A 13417-nucleotide genomic window follows, 5' to 3' on the forward strand; every position below is an offset into this window, starting at 1 on the left:
CCCCCCCAAAGCGGTTTTGGGGCACCCCCGTGCCCCACCACCCCCAGCACCGCAGGAAGGGGGGGAGCAGAGTACACGTGGCCGACCGAAACCACGTCCCCGGCGCAACCCGGGTAAACGAGCTGCCGGTGCTAATTGCTGCATAAAGCACCAGGGCTCCATCCTGCCAAACCCGAGGCATCTGTGTTGCTTTGCCCTCCCGGGGCTGCGGGGTCCCGAGGCCCCCGGCACAGCAGAACCCCCCCCTCCAACCCCGCAGACACGGGGGTCTCAACCCTAGCTTGCCATACGACATCGTAGCGGGCTCTCCCTGACGAGATGCTGCATGGCGGCCAGACAAAACCCTTGCAAGGGCACGGCTTTCGCTTTGAGCGTTCAAGAGAGCGGGGTGTCCCGAGGTGCGGCCCCCCCTTCCCCCCCCGAGGGCGATGGCCCACCCTGTGTGGGGGGAAATGATGCTCCGGTGACAAGGCCGGGGAGCCGGCAGCCTGGGAGCGGCAGGAGCAGAGCCCGAGCACGGAGAGAGCAAATGAGTCACGGGCTGCTGCTCCAACACGGGAAACGTTGGGGGCGAAAAAAAAAAAAAAAAAGCACCCACGCTCGTCACGGCGTGGGAGCAGCAAAAGGAAAAGGCTGTGAGTGCCCTCGGGCATGTCCCGAGCCCCCGTCACACGACACGGCCGTCCCGGGAAGGGGACAAGGCGGCACATTGCTACGGCCCTCTCTACCCAGCAGCACGGATTCGCGCTGCTGGGACGCACGCCACGCTCCGTGGCCACGGATCTCGCCGACGGATGCAAACGCACTTTATTTTCACAGCAAAGCAAAAAAGGAAAAGGCTTGGCTGGCTCTTTGACAAGACGGAATCCTCTGGTTTAAACCGCTGCACAATCCTCTGGTTTAAACCACTGCACAATCCCCTGGTTTAAACCACTGCTTTCCAGAGGGAGCAAAGTGCAATATCTAGGGAACCTGGCTTTTTCCCAAGCCGGTAAAACCCCGGTGTGTCAGCCGGACCAGCACCCAGGGCTACATCCAGCCCACCCAGCCTGGCACAGCAGGAGTGGGCGCACCAAGAGGTGCACGTCACACCCACGCGTCCCGCGGGCGGCACTCCGGGGGACCTCGGCGTATGGAATTAAAGGAGGTCGGGAGCACGTTAACAACTCTGGCACAAAGATCAGCTGGCAATACAAACGAGCCTGATTCACCGCTAGCTGGAGAAATTGGAAGCGTAACTTCTGCGCTGTGTTGCTCGATGTAATTGAAACCCACCCTGCGGCTGGCGAGCAGATAAAGCAGCGCACCGAGGCAGCCCCCCTTCCCAGGGACGCGCCGCTGTGCCCTTCCAGCAACCGGCGGAGCCTGAGCAATAAAGATGTATGAATTGTCCCGATTTATGGCCTTCTAAAGACAGCTTTTCCATTGGGCGGGCGCTTGGGTGAAATAAGTCATCGTCCCGACCGCAGCTGCCGGTGCGGACGATGCGCTTGGTGCAGAGGGAGCCGGGACGGGCAGAGTCGGGGAGGGACAGAGCGGAGAGCGGCGGAGAATCGCCTGAAAGGCAGGAGCCGAGGCGTGGGCTCTGCCTCCAAAGGGTTTCCCCCTTTCCCAGCCCGATTCCCGGCCTCGCGTTCCCGCGGGATGCGGGGGCAGCTGGAGGAGCCGGTGGCACGTTTCGGCGGGAGGCACGGCCGAGTTTGGCACCTCGGGTAAAGCCAAAGGAGCGAGTCGAGAGCCGATCCCGGCGCCTCCCGGCACAGCCCGGCACAGGGAGCCCGCACACACACCCGGAGAACTGCTTGATCTTCTAATTAAGCTTCACTTCTCAGTGGGTGACCAGGGCTTCACAGTTTATTAAAGCTTTTCCTCTTCTGATAATCTTTTCCTCTACGTGGATTTCTTTTGGGGGAGGATTGCATCTAAAGCCCTCGGCAGCTGCCCGGTCTCAGACAAAACAAATTATACCGGCCATTTTTATACTGATGGGTATTTTTTCCAACCCCACATCTCCTTTTTGAATAATAATAATAAAAAATAGATGTTTATGTTTGTTTACATTGACTGTATTTCCCAAGCCCTCCCCACTCTAATGACTTTTCATGCTGCTTCCGGGGCTCTCACTCTTATTTAATACCTTTATCGATTGGTAAAATTCTAAAAACCTTTGTTCGCAATCTGCAGCCTCTTTGGGGCTTCAGGGCTGGCTAACCAGTACCCAAAATAGGAGGTAGGAATAATTAAAGGAAAGACATGCCGCACACAGACCTCAGCGTTACATACCGTCTGGCTTGATCCATGAGATAAGTGTTATTTAAAATCCACCAGCCAAGAGCAGGTTTTATTATAAGCACAACCTCCCAACTGCAAATAAAAAAAAAAAAAAAAAAAAAAACCAAAAAACCCAAAACAACCCTCTGTCAGAAGAAGCGCTCACTATTGTTAGGCCATCCCAACTTGTTGCCTAGCATTTTTCCCTCCTCGCCAGCTTAATGGAGTTTATGCTGTGTTTTTTTGAGGCTTGGGGGGAATCCCCGGTGCTGCCCTCGGGAAGCGATGCGATGCTCAGCCTCCCTCGGGACAAGGCTGGACTCAGGCCTCCCGCGCGCAATCGAGGCGCGGTTTTAGGTTTTTCATGCAAGTCAGATGTTGCTCCCGAGAGGTGGGAATGACTCTCCCCCCCCCCCGCCCCCCACTCCCCCAAGTCACGACGCAGCCTCGTCTGAAATGCCACCGGGGAAAAAAAGGGGACGGGTGTCCATGGCCCCGTCCCACCCGGGGGTGCTACCTCAGGTGCCCAAACGCACCCCGCTCTCGGGCGGCAGCGGGATCGGCAGGCAGCGGCCCGACTGCGGCGCCGCGGAGACGCCGATTTAAAATAAAATCTCCCAAACCAACACGCTCGACCTTAGATGGCACCGACGAGCGAGATTCTCCTCTCGATAGGCATCGGCATCCTTCAGAAGCTGGGCTTCCGTGCTTCCACCCCCCCCCCCCCCTTCACTGCAATCTAATCATAACCCCGGGCGAAACCCCGCTCCCGGCTTCAAAGCGTGAGCGCGGGGTCAAGCGCAGGGGTCCGTGACCCTCGTCGGGGCTGCGCCCAGTCCCGCCGGCTCCGTACCCCTCACACAGCTACAGCCCCGGGGGTCTGTCCCCCCACCCCGGCCCCCAGCCCAAAATACAGCTCCGGGCACAGCTCGGGCGTTCTGCCGGGCTAGGTGCGGTAATTGTAGTATTTGGATGGCTAATATGGGCAGCGGGCTCTCAGAAACGGGATGAGCCCCCACGCTCCTGCCATGCTGAAATTCCCCCCCCCAAATCGGTTTTTAAAGGAACCCGTTACCTTCACCGCCGCCATCGAGCAGGGGGGCTTTTAATCACGGCAATAACAAACGATAAATTAGGAGTGAATTAGTGCAAAATAATTGTTAAGCTCTCCAAGTTCCTAAACTCGGGCAGACCTTTCCCATCCTTTGATGTGACTAAGTTTTAATAAGCCCTGGATAAGTTCCAGGACCACAGGGTATACGTGAGAAATTTTACATATAAATATATAATTGACATGTGTACAAATGCCTGCAGGAATGGACACACACACACACACACACACACACGTATTGTGCCGCAACATTAATAGCACGTCCCGAATTGATACGCTGCTAAATAGCATTTCTTGTCCTGAGATCCTATTTTCACACTCGCGGCAAATATGACCTTTGTCTACGGCTGCCAGCTGCTTATAATTTTGACAGATGCAAGCACATTTCTGGGAAGCCGTATCCATTCGGTGGCTAAAGATCAACAGGCTCTGCTCAGGCTTTAGTAAGATTGATTGGCTCAGGAGAATCCCATTTGCAGCCCCAACTGAGAATAGGTTTACCACGGAGAGGCGTTAATGACTTTGATATCAACGATCTAAATATGTCAACCTGCGACTCGTGTTGGTATTAAGGCACGCTATATTTATACAAAACAGCCATTAGCAGAATGCTAATTAATGTGATTCAGTTTCCAAGTAAATCTCAGCCCTCTCCAAGTGGTGTAATGCAAGACTTTATTTTAATCTCCCTGGAACCGCAGGGCTGCTGCTGTGCCTGGTCATTCCTCGGGATTAGCCAGATTTATTTTTGCTGACGTTTTACGTGGCACCCCCAGGTTGGGAGCGCCTGCTGCCAGTTAGCACCCGGAGAGAGGCGGTGGAGGCAGCAGCGCTGGGTGCTTCCTATCAGCTCTTAAAAACCAGGTGAATTGGGATGGTCACAGCCCCATCTCCCGCCGCACGTGCACAAATCCCTGCCGAAATGAGCTGAGCTGGGAACAGCAGCCACTGTTACGCATCTTGCAGGGGGTGATTAACGCTCTGGGATTTTCTCCTGCACACCTAGGGGCGATGCTTGGATGGATGGTGCCCCAGAAAAGGTGAGGTACGGGCTGGCTGCCTTTGCTGGGTGGGAAATCCAGCTTCATCAGCCTCGGGAAGCTGCACCTCGGCAGCTGCTCTTCCGCGGAAGGTGTGATTAAAACGAGTGGGAGTTAAGGAGTTTTACCCCAAGTTCCCGGGCTCCAAGAGCATCAGGATCAGTCCGGAGCAATCCCTGCAACACCCAGGGACCAGAAGAGCCCAGCAATAGCGGCAGGCACTCGTCCCACCACCGCCTGCAGCCCCAGCCTCGAGCCTGCTCAGTCCTGGAGTCGGGCATTGAAGCCAGCTACACCTAGGGATCATTCCAGCTTTGCTTCCTCAAGCGTGCAAGAGGAAAGAGTCTAGCAATCGGGGCCTGAAAGGTACCATGAGAAGAGCCAACTGCATGATCTTAGTTGCCACCAACTCCCTCTTGGCTGTCGCCTTCAGCAGGAAGAAAAGAAAAAGCAAATGCGCAGCGCTCCCGAGCACATTACACAGCGAGGGATCGGAAAACTGATGCCACGAAGAAGATTAATGGAGCAGAGCCGCAAAAATAAGAAAGAAAATGAAAACCGAGTAAGCACAGAGCTGGTAAAATGCTCTGCTGCTGCCGAAGTGCCTGCTCCCCAAACATCCCGGGTCACCGGCGCGGACTGGAGCCTGCCGACCCCCCGTCTCGCTGATGGTTTGGGCAGCCCTGCGACACCAACCCCATTAACAGCCCATTAGGATGAAGGAAAGATATTTTTCCCTTTAAAAAAAAAGCAGTGAACAAGTGCCTTGGGAGAGGCTGGAGGGGCTATCCAGAAGTGAAACAAAAGCTGCCTCTTTCCACGAGCTGCTCTGACCATCTTCAGCTGAATGGGGTGAAAAGCGGTGACGTGGGTGAATTTGCTTGCGAAGCCGTCGGCGCGTTTCTCCTTTGTCCTGAACTCGGTGATAGATGCCGTTGGTTTTAACATTGCACTAATGAAAGATGCCGTGGGACTACAAGAAACCTATTTGCCAGGTTGGCATATCACTTGTTCTGCTGGAACCTCTATCAGCGAACAGACGAATTTGGGGAGAGGAAGGTGGAGGATGAGGAATGGGGCTGCCGGCTCCTCTGCGAGCACGGGCGTCTCAGCAGGCAGCCGGGCGAGCTCATCAATGTGCTAAAGTCATTACGGAAAGAACTGTAGGAAACACTGGGGGTTTTCTTACAGCCAAGACTTTTCTCCAGCTCCTGGTATTTGAGAAACAAGCTCTATATGTCACGTTTTGGTCCGACAGCAGGACAAGCGCCAGCGCTCCCGGATGCCCCCCCAAGGCCACCCACTCCACTCAGACATCCACGGGTGCCCCTTGCACGTGTCAGATCCAGCACATCTCTGCTCCCGCCCGGCCGGGGGCTGCCCTGGGCTCGCTGCCCGGGCACGGGGACCCTTCCCGACGGCTCCAGGAGCCCGTGCCCCAGCTGCGGGTCCTGTGCACCTTGCTGTCCTGGGAGCAGCCACCCCAGAATGTGACCCAAGCCCACCACCGATTGCACTTCAACAGCCCCCCGGAGTTCACAGCCCTGCGGACGAGGCAAGGAGCAAGGAACCCCTAAAATTCAAGGATGAAACAAATGCCGGAGCAATTTTCCAGGCTCTGTCTTTCCTACGGTGACCAGAGCCTTTCCCACCTTGGCCCCTCCGCCTTGCAAAGCGAAGTGTTTGGGCGTGGGGTGCCAAAGCCGGAGCCCCTCCGTGGGGTACCCCGATGCTCCCCGCAGCACGGGCTGCTCCCCAAGTCAACCCCGTGTTTTGCACGAGTATAAAAAGTGCTTCCTCTCGGCGGGGGTGATGCCAGATGCAAACCACACACCCTCCCCGCCACCACCCCTCTCCGCTATCGCTCCTGCCCCGGCGCAGCCCCGGTACAGACACCGCTCCCGAGCACCCGGCACTCTGCTCCTAGAACAAATTCACAAGGAAAATGAGTTTTTGAGCCCTACGTGAGGAGCTTGTACCCTAAAATGAGGGTTTGGAGCATAAACGTGAGGCTTTCAACTCTCGAGTCAAAGCCTTGGGCCCTAAAAATGAGGCTTTTGGACCTAAACCAGAGGCTTTAAGCACTAAAAGAGGGATTTGGATCCTCCAAATGAGGGTTTGGACACTCAAGATGCGGCTCGCACCCTAAGAATGCCTGGCTGGATCCTAAAAATGACACTCTGGGCCCTGAAAATGAGACTTTGCAAACTAAAACGTAAACCTAATTTTTCGCTTCTGGTAATGATCAGCAAAATAAAAACCTGATTTTTTGGCCGAGCCAGAGGAGCCCAGCAAGTACTGAGGCACTTCAACAATGAAAAGTATTGGGGCAGCTCCAGCACCCCTCCTCGTAGACAAAAAAATATTTTCTTTTTTTTGTTTTGTTTTGTTTTTTGGTTTTTTTTTGGTTTGTTTTTTTGTTTTTTTGATTTTTTTGTTTGTTTTGTTTCTTTTTTTTTTATTATTTTTTGTTGTTGTTTTTTGTTTTGGTTTTTTTTTTTTTTTTCTGTTTAAAAAGGCAGGGATGCATGTCCTAGGCTGCCTGAGAGATTCAGTGCAGCACATCCCGCCTGCTCCGGGGGTTTCTGCTACCACAACATCACGGGACACCTCGGGAAGCCCAGGGCTGCACCGGGAGAGTGATTTAACCCAGTGCCTCCGTCCGGGGGCGGGGGTGAAGGGCGAGGGGGGGCTGACAGCTCTGCGGTGGGCAGCCCGGGAAGATTTCTCCTTCGATGTCATGTTGAAGGGAAGATCTCTGCTGCTGCTGCTGGAGCCGGGGCCAAACCCTTGGCCGACACCCAGCTCTGGGCCAGCGAGTGCCAATAAGCGCACATTTTGGCTCATTCCGCCGCATTTTCACCCAAGGCAGGGCCAAGCCACACCTCTGAGATGGGAAACTCGGAGTCTTTGCAGGCTGGGGGGGGGGCTCAGCCAGGCTGGGGAGGGGACACGCGGGGGCCAGGGCGATGCCCTGTGACATTTGTCATCGCTGCCAGCGCGGTTTGTGCGCTGGGCTCTTCTAACCCAGTTACCCCGCTCCCACCTCCGCTGAGAGCGTGAACTGGGCTGAAATCCCCCGGGGTGGGCGCTCGGGGTAAGCAGAGAATCCCCCCCCCCCCCCCGGGGGTAATTCATGGCGCAGGGTCCTCGTGGGCAGCGTGCCGGGAGGGCTGCAGGCTGCTCACCTCCGCACGCTGCCCACGGGGAGGGTTCCATCCTGCTCCGGCGCTGATGCCACAAGCGAAGGGAAAGGTGCTGGCACAGCAGCATCAAGCAGCATCCCATCCCTCGGGGAGAGGGACCCCTTTATTCTCCTCTCCCAGCGTTTTGCCAATTTGCAGCTCCCTGCTTCTTGGGGGTCCCCCCCCCCCCGTTGGCCCCCCCACCCCCAGGGCTGCGACCAGGCTTCGGGGCATCACCCGCCTATCCCCACTGTCACACCCACCCCCGGCAGCACGTCCCGGCCTCCAACACATTCCAGCTGGAAGGCTTAGCCGTAAATCTTGTGGGGATCTGCTGGAGCTCGCTGTGACCCCAATGTGTGTCGGCTTCCTCCTACCACCGACACGACTACCGCTGCACACAACAGCCGCCGCACGCTGACAGGCCGCGGGAGGGGAGAAACATCTGGCTCTGCTCAACGCTCCGGCACAGATATATATCTCTCTCTATATATATATGTATCTATATCTATATCTCTAAATATATATATATATATAACATGCAATTCCCGCTCCAGCTGTGCTTTAGCGCTTGCGTGTTCAGTGCCTTCCTGGCCACAGAGCCCTCCAGACAATTTAAAAAAAAAAAAAAAAATAGTTTGAACGACAGTGCACCCTCGAAAGCTGCAGCCTGAGAGCGGTGCGAAGCACAGGGCAACCGGGGAAAATAGGGGCCTAAAAAACAGGGATTAGGAGCATAATCCTGCTCTCCCGGTGCCTTTGTGCCTGTGGTTAAATCAGTTTTCTGTAGCTCTGGGCAGGTTCTCCCCAGCCGCAGACTGGAGGCCCCCCCAGTCAGCTCTGTGGGTTTGCCTGGCTCTGCCCTTCCCGGGCTTCTCCGCGGGGCTTTACACCCAGGGAAAATGAGTTCCAGAAAGCTGACATCTGGGATATGTCTCGGGGATGAAAAAAAAACATAAGAAAGATGGGGCAACGCAGAGGGAATGGGCTGGCGGATCACAGGCCACGGGTCGCTCGCCCACAAAGATCTTTGAAAAGGGAAATGGCCCTAAAATTGAGAGTTGGGGGGGTTCAGCCTGGAGGAGAGAAGGCTCCGGGGAGCCCTTCGAGTGGCCTCCCAGGGCTTAAAGGGGGGGACAGGAAAGGTGGGGAGGGACTCTGGGTCAGGGGGTGGGGATGGGACGAGGGGGGATGGTTTTGCACGGAAAAAGGGCAGATTTAGATGAGATCTAAGGCAGAAATTGTTCCCTGTGCGGGGGGTGAGGTGCTGGCCCAGGGTGCCCAGAGCAGCTGTGGCTGCCCCCTCCCTGGAAGGGTTCAAGGCCAGGTTGGACGGGGCTGGGAGCCCCCTGGGCTGGGGGAAGGGGGCCCTGCCCGGGGCAGGGGGTGCCACTGGGGGGGGATTTGAGGTCCCTTCCCACCCCAAACCATCCTGTGATTCTGTGATTAAAATTCAATAAATTAACTCAGCCTCCACTGCCAGCACCCCGCTCCCCTCCTGGCTTTGCCGTGATCCCAGCAAACCCATCAGCCATTTGCCAAAAGCCGCGTGGCCTTTGAACTCCTCCCCTCCGCACCCAGCTCCTGCGGTTTAGCCGGGTGGCGCAGCAAGAAACAATGAGCCGCCCGGCAATTAAAGCACTCCACGAAAGCTGCAAAATCCCCACCAACCCCAAAATAAAATCTCAGGGCCAGCTGCGAGACCGTCTCTCCACCTTAAGGGAGGCGACGCGCTCTTTGGAGGGATGCACATCGGGAGCCAATTCTGCAAAGGCCATAAAGCTACACGTGTGTGGAACCAAGATCAAAGGCAGAAGCGTGTTTTTAAAGCCAAGGTTTTCATTTTGATCTGGGAATGATATACCGGACCCCACTCTCATGCAAAGCAGCTAAAGCCACCTGAAACCAGTGAGGTCCCAGTGACGCCTGCGGGGCACCAGCCCCTCTCCATGGTGGCATGCACCCACATCCCGCCCCGCCACCCGCCCCCCGAGCTCACGCTGAATCCAAAAGCCAAAGGAAATCACACAGGAGCATTTATCCCATCCACCTGCCTGTACTCGGAGCTTCCCGGCAGGCTGTGCCCCTCACCCTGGCGTCGGGGCTGCCGGCAGCGGTGACGCCTTCCCGCATCCCAAACCACGCGCTGCAAGATGATCGGGCGGATTTTCAACGCGCTTGTTTTCCTAATTGTCTCTCTGCTCTGTTTTCTAATCGGAGATGTCTTAACACAAATAATTATAGCCAAGTAACTGATTAATCATTCAAATGAAATTAAAATTGAGTAAGTGATTTAATATATTTAGATAATGCACATGTGCGATAGAAAAAAAAAAAGTGATACTTATCTACAATTGTCACTCAAAATGGATGAGCTTCAATTATTTGTGTGGGGAGAAAACAGAGGTATAAAGTTCAGAATCCAAATTATTGTGTAAACTGTTGACACATTCTGAACACTGTTATTTAAATGCCATTAAATAGATATTTAAATGAGAATGAATAATTGCATCAATAATTCATTTGCAGCTTAAAAAGAAACTTCCTCACAATGTTAGCTGTAGGAACAGGACAGTTTGGCTCTGAAGCTTTTGAATATTGTGATGGAGGAAGAGTCCCTAAAATACCTTTGAAAGCAGCCCCACGGCTTACGGCTGATCCCAAACCTGCGCCCCGATCCATCCGCACACCCTCTAAATCCTCCCAGGACTGAAATGATCCGCTCATCAAACCAGGCGGGTGCTCAGGGTGGCACGTTGGGATGACTCAAAACGTTCCACGTGGCCCCAGACGCGCGGGCGCACAGGAACCGAGCGAGGTCCCCAGCCCGCGTCCCACCCAGGACGGGGACATCTTCTGCCCACCGGCCATTTCGGGGCGCAAGGAATGATGCCACCCCCCCCCCCCCGTCCTTCCCCCGGCAAAGCGCCCAAACCTCCCTGGGGTTACCTGGAAGGCGATTAGGAAATGATCCTCATCACCAGACTCCGGCTGATAACGTGCGCCCGCTCCCGCGTCGCGGCTGCGACTGCCGCGATCCCCCTCTACAAATTAGATTTGGATCTTCTCAAAGACCCAGACATTAAAAAAAAAAGGAAGGCCGCCGGTGTTTATGGCGTATTAACGTTACGGGGCAAGGAAGTGTAACACGGTGAGCGCCAGTTCTTTAAACAGCATGTGTGCTCACGGGGGTATGTGGCAAGAGGTAACCCACCGCGATGAGACGCAGCATCAGGTGTTTAAAAGAAACAGCTCCGGCAGTGAAAAAATGTAGATAGCAAGCGCATGACTTCAGTTGCTCCACATCCAGCTCGCGGGGGGAGCATGGAGAAAGACAAACTGAACTGCAGAATCACAGGGTGGTTTGGGGTGGGGAGGGACCTCAAAGCCCCCCCAGTGCCCCCCCCTGCCCCGGGCAGGGCCCCCTTCCCCCAGCCCAGGGGGCTCCCAGCCCCGTCCAACCTGACCTTGAACCCTTCCAGGGAGGGGGCACCCACAGCTGCTCTGGGCACCCTGGGCCAGCGCCTCCCCCCCCGCACAGGGAAGGATTTCTGCCTTAGACCTCACCTAAATCTCCCCTCTTACAATTTAAAACCGTCCCCCCTCATCCTATCCCCACACCCCCTGACCCAGAGTCCCCCCCCCCTCGCTCTCCTGCCCCCCCTTTAAGCCCTGGGAGGCCGCTCGAAGGGCTCCCCGGAGCCTTCTTTTCTCTAGAGCTGCTGAAGCCATGGGGACCTTCCCAGCCTGGTTCATACTGGGAAGACTCAGAGGATGCTATGGGCCTCTCTTGTCAGCACCCACTGAGGGGGGGCTGGGAGGGAGTGCCTGGACACGTTGCACATCTGATTTAAACGGAGAGGATGAGGTCTCGCCCAGCTTGGACCGCACTGGTGGCGAGCGGGGAGGTGGCTGTGCCAGCACAGCCCGGCGAGACACGAAGCTTGCTGCAGGAGGGACAGGGGATCACCCTGAACAGCCAAAAAGGCTGGCAGGCAGCAGAGTGCCCTGCCTGTACAGGCAGCAAACCCAGCTCACCCCTCAATTAAAGAATCACCGCACGGTATTTGCTGCGCAGGGGCAGGGGAGGCGGCTCCCATTATTATGAAATAATTGGGAAAGCGTTGTCTGCTGTTTCCAATCGCGCATCTCTGTTGAGCAATAGTTTCTCAGGTATGAGGACCTACAAGTCTCAGCACACTGGGCCATCTCTGCAGCCCGGATGCAGTCTCAGATGCTCAGTGGGAAGACAAGAAATGGGAATTTTTAAACTTTTTTTACCTCTGAGATGTCTCTAGGAACACAGTGCACCCGCTCGGGCTGCAAGGACATCGCCAAAGTTTATCAGGGCTTGAGAGCCCCAGGGAAAACTCGGGGTGTGAGTCCCTCTGTCCCATGGCTATGGTCCCCGCTGCCAGGTCCCCCTCATCAGCAGAAGATGCTCATTTGAACAGCAGGAAGATGCTCACGACCTTCAGCTCCACGATGAGCCTGATTCCGGAGGTGGAGGGAAGTGGTGGGGATGGCTCAGCCCTCTCTGCCCGGCACAGCGCCCGGAGGGGGCTGCAAAAGCACCAGCCCCCGTCTCCTCTTCGCTCCCCAGCGCAAGGTGGATATATATTACTTAGCACTGCCGCGTTAAAAATGATTGTCAGCCTCTGTAATTTTCCAGTGACAGCTCGAAAAGAAACAGCTGAGCCACAGAGCTCCAGCTCCACATGCCATCTATTTCTACTGTCAGCTCCAGAGAGATCTTAATTATAATGGCTTTTGGTGCTCATTCCTTCCTAATGCTGTAACAGGGAGATGATTGCAGCCGTAAATGAGCGATCAGTCTATTCCCTGCTGGGTAGTAAAACTGGTTGTCAGGCTGGGGAGGGATGGCACGCAAGAAACTGCTCCCCAGTTACAGTTCACGTTGCACACTCGAGATAAAATTGAATTTGGCTTACTCATAGCTGCAAGTTACAGGGCACAAGGTGGTAATTGCCCCAGGAATGGAGAGGGAGCACGAGGTTTTAATTGGCTGCAGAGACTGGAAACAGCAAGGATCAATTTTGCATCGGCTATAAATACGGCCGAGGAGGCTGGCCCCGAGCCGCCGGCTTTGCAGGCACCGGGCTCAGGGCTGCTGCCTCCTCGTCACCCCTCCTCGAAGCCCAGCAGCAGCTGCACCGACTCAGTAGCTCGACTTCGTGGCTTTGCCCAAATGAAGACAAATTACAGCCGGGGCAAAGTTTTCCGGTGGACGCCGGAGAGCTCAGGGCTCCTCTGCCAGCCTGCACAAACGAGGCAGCGGCGGAGGAGCCCAGAGGCTAAACCCAGGGGGATGTGCAGGAGAAGGACCCTACCCTCCCGCACACCAAAACGCTGGGAAAACCCTACTAAATGCCATTCCCAAACACTTGAGCTGTCTTCGAACATAAACCGCGCTTTTAAAAGACATTTTAGAAGAGCCGTATTATTCACTGGCCTAGACTGGAAGTCCAGCTGTGGAATTTCCTATGCAAAACCAGCAGCTCAGGTGAGAATTTATTTATGAAAATAAAGCACACAAACCTCTCCGGAATGATCCACCTACCCCCTGCTTGCATGCTGCTTTGGAAACGCCTCACCGAGGCGCAGAACCAGGGCTGCTGCTGCTTCAGCCGTGCTGTATCCTGCACTGCCAGATCCTACCCTGTTCACTTTGCAAACTAGAAGCCATTTACTCCGTACAGAAAATTACTAAGTGCATGTTCACACGGTAATTAGCCCCGATGAGAACTGAAGCCGTCTCCATCCTCAGCCTCCCAAGGAAAGCCAGGCTC

Source organism: Tyto alba, unplaced genomic scaffold (genome assembly GCF_018691265.1).
Source record: "Tyto alba isolate M040663 unplaced genomic scaffold, T.alba_DEE_v4.0 Super-Scaffold_41, whole genome shotgun sequence".
Lineage (NCBI taxonomy): Eukaryota > Metazoa > Chordata > Aves > Strigiformes > Tytonidae > Tyto > Tyto alba.